The sequence below is a fragment of the Petaurus breviceps genome, unplaced genomic scaffold, assembly GCF_028583685.1.
Source record: "Petaurus breviceps papuanus isolate PSGF00001 unplaced genomic scaffold, PetGlider_PUasm1.0 558, whole genome shotgun sequence".
Lineage (NCBI taxonomy): Eukaryota > Metazoa > Chordata > Mammalia > Diprotodontia > Petauridae > Petaurus > Petaurus breviceps.
In genome coordinates this window covers 4,641,970-4,651,224 of record NW_027186376.1, presented here as the reverse complement: position 1 = coordinate 4,651,224, position 9,255 = coordinate 4,641,970, and the positions used below count along the sequence as shown (strand labels likewise).

At 44.6% G+C, this 9,255-nt stretch overlaps 1 protein-coding gene across 2 annotated transcripts in view; it reads left to right on the top strand.

Annotated features, from left to right (window-relative positions):
- Positions 1–9,255, top strand: part of PPP6R2 (protein phosphatase 6 regulatory subunit 2) — a 170,811-nt gene that overhangs the window by 709 nt on the left and 160,847 nt on the right. The gene's annotated exons all lie outside the window — the stretch shown is intronic.

Here is a 9,255-nt window from a genome sequence, read left to right as displayed (position 1 = left end):
GTCCATATGGCGGGGCGGTCCAGGGGTGGATCCCGGATATGTGAAGATAGCGGGGGGACGTCACTGAGGGGCGGAGCCAGCGAGGGAGCGGAGGGCGTGAATGGGAACCTCTGTGAATGAATCGGGAGGTGGGCGGGGCACGTCCCTGCTTTTAGACGGGCGGGGCGCCTCTTAGACGGGAGTTTTTGCCCTGGCCTTGCTTAGCGGAGCCCCTGAATCCTCCGCGTAGGGCCCCCACCTCCGGCTCCGCCATAGAAGTGTGGGATCCCCAGAGGCCCGGAAAAGCAAAGGCCGGCCCTTAAAAAACGCTTTCCTTCCTGCCTCCCGGTAGGTAGGCCAGTGTGGTATACAGACATTTTACAGATAAGCCCCGAGAGGCTTTCCTAGTGTCAGCAGGCTGTCCAGTCCGCCCCCCAGGCTAGGCAGACTACCGTTAGGCACGGCACTCAATGCCTGGTACGCATAGAGTGCGGATCAGTCTTTACGCTGCAGCAGTGAGTGCAAACTGATCCAGTCATCAGAAGACCTGAGTTCTAATCCAGCCTCAGACGGACTAACAGTCTCGTGACCCTGGACAAGTGAACTTAACCTCTGGCACTTTCCTTGCAGGTTTCTTTGAAAATCAAATGAGATAACAGTTGTAAAGCAGGTGTTTCTGAGTGGGTGCTGAGTGTCTGAGCCAGGATTCGATCCCAGGTCATCTGGGTCTCTTCCTCGTTTAATCTAGGCCTGTTGAGAGTCCAAATAGACTAGACAAAACTAAGATTTATACAGAGGTGTTTGTCCAAATGCAAAAAAAGAACACGTTTCTACCGTTCTAGGTGAGTTGGATGGTTAGATGAGAGCGGCTAGGGTGGTCAGAGGCCTTGAGTCCGTTGCATAGGAAGCTTCACTGAAGATGTTTGATCGGAAGTGATGAGGGATGGGATTGGGCTGGACCCCTAAAAGGGAAAGACCATGTCCTTAGGAACTGGACCCCAAAGCCCCTGAGCCCAGATCTCTGACAATTGTCTGAGGCACCCAGGCCAGTCAATCACCCTTCTAACTGCCCTTTCACGGGGGCTGTCCCACCACTTAATTCCTTCCATGGTCGGCATCTGGCCCACCCCAGGCTACTTATTACTCCTTAATCCATCTAGATCTTCCTACAGTCTTCCTGTATAAAAATGTCCATCTTGCCCCATCAAATGCTCAGATTCTTAAAATATCACCTGTTTCTATTTGCTACACAATAAACCTTGTCTCGAAATGATCTAGGGGTCTTGGGAAAACTGAAATGCAAGGGTAAAGGGCCTGCCTTGAAAGAATTCGACCATGCAAGCCTTCTTTCAGTCAGAGATAAGATTTATTGTGTCACCAATAGAAGCAGGCAGAGTTTTAAGAATCTGCTTGTTTTATGGGGGCAAGACGGACACTTTTATACAGAAAGATTGTGGGAAGATCTGGATGGGGATCTAGGAGTGAGAAATAGCCAGGGGCGGGCCAGGTGCAGACCATGAGGGCCACAGTGAAAGGGCGATTAAAAGGACTATTGACTGAGATGGGTGCTTCAGGTGAATGCCAGAGATCTGGGCCCAGGTGCTTTAGGTCAAGGTCCCAAAGATAGGATCTTTTCATTTTAAGGGTCTAGCGTGAATCCCATCCCCCATCGAAATGAGAGAAGTTTGGGTGGCCAGGGATGGGGGAGAATGGCACCATAGCTGCCTTCAATTACTTGAGGGGATACCAAGTGGAAACAGGTCTGGCTTTGTTTTCTTAGGCCAAAGAGGCCAAGGCCAAGTAACAGTGAAGTTGTGGGTACGTGAACAGTGAGGACTGGCCCTGCGCGGAGCGGGCCACCCCAGCAGGCCTGCTGTTGGAGGCCACATGGCCACTTCTCAAGTGCATTCAAGTGGGAATTCTCACGTGGCCCCTTATGTGCCTTTTAACTCTGAAACTTTGACTTATACATACATTCTGAGATATACATAAAAGTACTTTTCTTTTTCCTCAGATAAATTCTAATATTATTCTTAAGCATGAGTTCTTATGAGTAGATTTTAACAATTCAAAGTAAAAGCTTCATTTTAGCAAACAAGTTATCTAAACTCAGAGTATGAGGAAAAAACTGGGGGGAAATGGAGTGAGGAGGAAACTATGATGCTAATCTCTGTGGTTTTTCAATCAATGACCGTCATTTTCCCTTTCTCAATTTCCTTCCTTTTCTTTCTCCTGATCTTTCTTTGTGCCACCTCTGAGCTGTTTGGTGGGTGGCAGGTGAAAGGGATGTCAGCCCCAAAAGAAAACAAGAACTCAGTGGTAACTAAATCACAAGCACAGTGTATTAGAGTTGTTGGAATTCTTTTATCAGCTAGGAATTTTTCAAATGGGTTTCATGAAGGCTGGTGTCATCCTCTCCCTTCACATGTGGAGCCTGAGTCTTGAAGCAACATGGCAGAAAGCATCCTGCCAATCCACCATTGGCTAAGATCACCAGCCCCTCATAGGCTTAAAGAAAAGGACAGTGGGGCCAGATGGGGTCTACCACAGAAAATTCTGCGAAGTTGTCTTCATTTTAGAACTGGGCCTCTGCCTAGGCCTGGCCAGGTTATATTCCAGTTTTCCCAAGAGTTCTTGTTCCAATAGCTGGGATCTGTTGCTACCAGGATCCGATATAACGAAGCAAAGCTCTTTATAACCTAGGTTCCCCTGCCCTGCCTTTCCAGTAATCTTCATATACCTTATTCCCCACCTCATGCCATCCATTGTGTCCCTGGCCTCTTGGCTGTTCCACCCCCAAGACCCTCCATCTGCTGCCATGCCTGGAGTGCCGTCCCTCTTCATCTACACCTCTTGGCTTCCCTTTCTTCCTCCAAGGCCCAACTCAAAGCCCATCTTTCCCAGGAAGTATTCCTAACCTTCTTTAATTCTAGTACCTTCCCTCTTTTAATGATTTCCTCATTTTCCTGCATATAGTTTGTGCATACCTATTTGCTTGTGATCTCCCCCATTAGACTGTGAGCTCAGGGACTGGCTTTGGCCTCTTTTTGTGTTGTCAGCCCTTATCATAAGGCCTGGCACATAGTAGGTGCTTAATAAATGTGTATTGATTGATTAATTGTATGATTTTTGTTGTACTTGTCATTAACTTGGTCTGTTATGTTGAGAGTTTCCATAATAATAAACCAATTCTGCATTCCTGATTTCAATCTGACCTGGCTGCAATGTATAATCCTTGTGGTATATTGCTGAATCTTCTTGCCAAAATTTTATTTAAAACTTTTACATTAATATTCATCAGGAGATTGGTCTGTAGTTTTCTTTCTCTGTATTGACCCTCCTGGCTTTAGGTATGACCACATTTACATCAAAGAAGGAATTTCATGAGATTCCTATTCCTGCTTTTCAGATAACTTGTGCAGTTTTGGAATTGATTATTCTCTGAATATTTGCTGGAATTACCTTAGAAGTCCAGCTGATCTTGGGTTTTGTCCATTTGGGAACTCATGTTCAGTCTTGTTTTCTGAGATCACATTATTTTAAGTCCCCTCTTTCTCATTCTGTTAATCTGAGTATTTCATAGTCTTAAATATTCATCTATTTCATTTAGGTTGTCAGTTTTATTGGCATATTATTGGGCAAAATAGTTTCTAATAATTTCTTTTATTCTTCATTTGTGGTGAATTCACATTTTAAAAGTTTTTGATAATTTGGTTTTCCTCTTTGTTTCTCAAATTAACTCTTGATTTATCTGGTGCATTTTAGTCATTTTTTAAACCATCTCCTGTGCAAGAAGCTTTTCCTGATCCTCCTGTGTGCCAACAGCTGAGATTGCCTCCGGTTTGCCATGTTTGCATATGTGTGCATGTGGAGCACCACCTCGTCGTGTGCATGTGGTCTTTCCATCAGAATGTGACTTCCTTACAGGCAGGGACCGTTTTTGCCTCCCTTGTGTATCTCCAGTGCTTAGCATAGTGCCTGGGAAATAATAGGTGTTTAGTAAATACTTTATTGACTTGACTCAATGGGTTTTTTTTATTTCAGTTTTATAAAAGATTTCTTTGATTTTTAGGGTTCGCATCTTGATTTTTAAATGGAGTTTTCGGATGAGTTAATTTCTACTTGCTTACGTTACATGCCCCATGTGCTCGAGCATCTGTTCTTTCTCTCTTTTGTTGATGAAAGTATTTTAAGATGTCGATTTCCCCCTTAGAACTGTTTGTGTTGCTGCCCTCAGATTGTTAGAAGCCAAGAGACCCAGCCTCAGTAAGACAGCTGGAAGGCTCTGCAGGTCCTGAGGCAAGGAAGTGCAGTTTCTTGATTGGTCTGAGCTCCCTGCACTGGTGATTCTGTGGTTTTCACACTTCACTGGGAGCTGCATCTGAGTCCCCAGGTCAGAGCCGCATGGCTGCTGCTCACTTCTGTTCCTGGTGCCTGGTACATCTTGCCCTAGATTGCCATCTGTAGGGGCAGGTCGTCTTCTCAGTCTATATCTGTTACTCAGCTTTGTGGTGAGAGTGACAGGTCCTAGGTAGTGCCTGCTGCTATTTCCTGTCCAGCATTAGGGCCCTCCTCGCTACTTTGGGGACCTCCTCTTCCTTCAGGGCCCAGGCCTACGCCCCAGTTCAATGTTCCAGTACTGGAAAATTCTTCAGTGCCCTTGGGGCTATACCCTGCCCCCAGTGTCCTGCCTCCTGTGCCAAACAAGGCTGAAAAAATGACTCCCTGTGATTTTTTTTTCCCTTGGATTTCTTGGTTGGGACGCAGTCTGGTTCATTTTGTAGATCTTTGTGAAGGGCAGCTGGGATGGATTACTTCCTTTACTCTACCATCATGGCTGGTCTTCAGGCATCTTCAGTCTTGGAGAACTTCTCTCTGATAAGCATTAGTGTGGCTTGTATCCCCTCCTCCCTCCCTCTACCCACTTCAAATTCTTTCTGGAAACATGAATTTGGCTTATTTCTCCCTATTTCCTAGGCAGAAAATGTTTTTCTGGCTTCCTGTGCTGCACAATGGGCAGACCAGCCAGCCTAGGTGAAGCAGCAGGGCACTTTGACCACCATCTCCCCTCAGACACTGATGAAGACAGCTCTGGGAACAGCCGTGCCTCCAGCTCGGTGCCCTCTGTCACCGTACTGGGAAGCAACCCTTGGGAGGCAGCCAGGGAGCTCCTGCTCAGTCATGGCACATGAGGGCCCAGATGAGAATGTGCTCGGCCTGAGTCAAGGCTCGGCATCAGAGGCAACTGGGATTTCATCTGTGGAAATGGCATTAAAGACAAGGCCTTCTAGTTGCTTTGCCTCTGGCCTCTAAGGGGACCTCTCCAATTTACAGCAGCTGGAACCTTCCCTATGTGCTGCCTCCCTCCGTAGGCTCCTGGCCATATTACTTTTCCATTTGTACCCTGGGCACTGAGTGTGCTGCTTTGCACATCGTAAGTGCTTAATAAATGCTTCATTCATCCATCCATCCCCCTCAAAGGAACAACGTCCTGATGAGCATTTAAACTTGAAGCAGATTCACTACACGAAGCACATAAGGGCAGAACCAGAACCCACTTCCAAGTGCAGGTGGGATGGGCCTTCCTGGAGCATCAGACCAAGGCCTCCCAGCACCAAGGGCAGAAGTGCCAGAGGCACGAGTAGACTTGGGGGCTCATGGAGTCAGGCATCCACGTCCCACCTTGCGGCCTGCTTCCTTAAATCTCGACCAGTTCCCTTGCTGGGTCTGGCATTTGTCCAGATGGCCTTGGGTCTGTCTCTGCTCCCAGTCTGGTAGTTTGCTTGGCACTACCAGATAGTCTCAGCTCCCTGGCTTTGCTTGTATTGCCTATTGTAATCTTAATGGGATTTAAATCTTCCCCACCCATTATTAGGCCTCAGGTGGAAACCATTCAGGGAAGCTTGCTTAGGGGAGGCTTGCTTGTGGAAGGCTTTCACACCTTTTGCTAATTTCTAGTTAGGCTCTAAGCAATGAATAAATACTCTGAGTTGGTGTTTTACCTTGGGGTCTTGCTTAGGAGAAGGATCTTCTGATTCCCTAATTGAGCCCCCTGACTGCTGAGATGTAAAGGCTCCCTTGATCCAGGGATGTATGTAAAGTGTATGGCTGATTCAGGCAGTCAGAGCCCTGTCTGTTGGTCTTTATTTCTCTGCTTGTATATTCTCTGAAGTTCAGGGTGCTGACTTTCCCCCTGAACTAGTGAATGTAATTAAAAAAGATTGTTGACCCCTTGAACAGCTATCTTTCCTAGTAAAGCAGATCTAAGAACCTGGCTAGCAGCCAGCCTGGGGATGCCAGTGTGCTGCTAGGCTCTGTGTTCCCGATCAGTACCTTGATATCTGGGAGCTTCTGCTGTCTTCTCATGTGGTTCATGTCCTTGATGATCCCTGCTCTCTCTCTAGTCATTATGTATCTTGGACCTTTGGCACGGTAAAACAGGCCTTTTTCTCTCAGCTCATGAGACTGCTTGGTGCCATGAAAAGAGCATTGGCTCTGGACAAAGTCCCTTTATGGTGGGGTAAGGGATTTTACCTTCTGGACCTTGGATCAATCCCTGTAGACTGAGAGGGGTGCCCTTGGGCCATTAATGGAGTCTTGTGTCAGTCCTACCACCAGGGCAGGGCACACTCTGTTTTTTGGTCTTCTTTGACACAACACTCAAATCCCAGTGTTCCGTTGTACCCTTACAAAGTGTCTAGAATCTCTGGGTTGCTAATAGAAAGCATGTATCCTTTAATGCGACAGTATTGCAGTGAGCCTGACTGTCTCACTGGAGCAGAGACTGGGTACTTCTCCACGCTGAGCTGATTTGTGTCTGTGGTCTTTGTCGTGTGTGTCAATCTTTTGGCCTGCTGTCTTCATTGATCGTATTACTTCAAGTCTTCTTATGTTTCTCTGAATTCTTCACATTTATTCTCCCTTACAACACAGTCATAGTTTATTGCACTCATATACTATAATTTATTCATGTATACCTGTTGGGGACTTTTTATTTTAACCACAAATAATACACTATAAACATTTTTTACATACATGGGCCTTTTATTGCTTGTTGGTAACTTTTTTGGGAGGGTCAGCTAGGTGGTGCCATAGTGGATAGAACCCTGGACCTGGAGTGAGGAAGACTCAACTTCCTGAGTTCAAGCCTGGCCTCAGACACTTCCTTTTTTTTTTTTGAGGGGCAATTGGGATTAAGTGACTTGCCCAAGGTCACATGGCTAGTAAGTATCTGAGGCTGGATTTGAACTCAGGTCTTCCTGACTCCAGGGCTGGTGCTCTGTTCACTGTGCCATCTAACCTCCCCTTTTATTTTTTTTTTGGAGGGGTGAGGGCAGGGCAATTGGGGTAAAGTGACTTGCCCAAGGTCAAGTGCTAGTAAGTGTGTTAAATGTCTGAGGCCGGATTTGAACTCTGGTCCTCCTGACTCCAGGGCTGGTGCTCTATTCACTGAACCACCTAGCTGCCCCCTCAGATGCTTCTTAACTGTGTGACTCTGAGCAAGTCACTTAACCCTCTTTGCCTCACTTTCCTTATCTGTAAAATGAGCTGGAGAAGGAAATGGAAAAACCATTTAAAAAAAAAACCATTCTTTGGCAAGAAAATATCAGATGAGGAAACAAAAAGTCCAACATGACTAAAACTCCTGAACAACAGCAAAAACTTTTTTGGAGGTATCAGCCTAGTAATGGAAACTCTCAATTAAAGGGTAAGATTAAAGTCATCTTCATTTTACAGAAGAGGAAACTGAGACTCCACTTGGCTAAGTGACATACACAAAGGTCTCTTGTACAGACCTAGATTGTTTTCAAAATAGTTCAGTAAATACTCAACTCCACTAGGCGTGAGTTAATTGGAGCGGCTATCCCTCAGCCTTCCCAGGAATTCATCTTCCCTTTATCTTAGCATCTTTGCTAGTTTAACAGTTGTAATTTGCATTACTCTACTTTTTTTAAAGGTAGCTAGCTATAGCTCTCTATTTCCTATTTCTTCTTTTTAAAAATGTTTTTTCATATCCTTTGACCATATTTTTAATGGGGAATGGCTCTTACTCTCATGAGTTCATATCAATTTCTTAAAGATTTTGGATGTCAAGTTTTTATCAGGGATATTTAATGCAGATTTCCTCTATTACTTAATTTTTAAGATTCTAAATGAATTGATCTTATTAATGCAAAGGATTCTTGATTTTATACAATTAAGATGGTCTGTTTTACTTTTTCTGACCTCTTTTACATAATTTGTGGTTATGGATTCTTTTTACCAGTCCACATCTGTAAAAGATAAAATTTCTTTTTTATTGTGTAATTTAAAAAAAAATACGTAATTTGTCCATTTGGAATTGTGGCATAAACTAGCTGCTTATCGGCTTATTTTTTGCCAGGCCACATTCTGGTTTTTCAGTAGTTCGTGTAAAATAAGGAGTCCTTTCCCAAGACAGCTGTGTTCTTGGTTTTATTGAACATGAGGCTTCTGTGTGCATTTGTTTCTATGTCTTGCTTGCGTGTCTGTTTCTCTAGCTACTTTTCCATTTTCCCTCCAGTACCAGGTAATTTTGATAATTGCTTTGTTGCAGAGTTTGGGATCTGGGCCTGTCATGTATTTTTTCCATTTCATTCTTTGATATTCTTGACCTTTTATTCCTTTGTAAGGTGCTCTACACACAGTAATTGCTTAGCTTTTGTTGAGATGCAATTGAATTGAATTACGTCTTCACAATAAATACAAATGAAACTTTCATATCCTTCCTCACCCTTCCCAGAATAAAGCCAGCTATCAGCACATTTAAATAGGGCAGAGAGAAAGGGAAGTAGTGGGTCCCTTGGCACCCCTATGACTTTGCTTTTATGCTGATCTAGTCATTACTGGCTCAAAGCCTGACTTTTGCCATTAAACTGAAGGTGAGCAGCTTTGGCTCCTAAAAGGGAGGGTTCAAGGCTGTTCATGCCCATGTTCCTTGTAATCTTGGGTCATAACTATAGGGTAAAAGAGAATCTAATCTTTGTTACTGTCTTATATCAATGGCTGAAGTATTCTTTCAGGACTTATTTATTTAGTTCCTTCTGTGTGCAGTGTATAGAAGTATAATAACACATTAGAATCTGTAGCCCCCCAAATGGGAAGAGTAAGGAGCTTAAAAAGGGTGTGGCTAGCTCTTCTCCCTCTCTACTCCTGCTTGTGGTGATCTCATCAGCTTCTATGGATTCAGTTATCATCTATAGGCTGATTGATAGCTCCCACATCTGCTTCTCCAGCCCTAACCTCCCTCTGGATCCC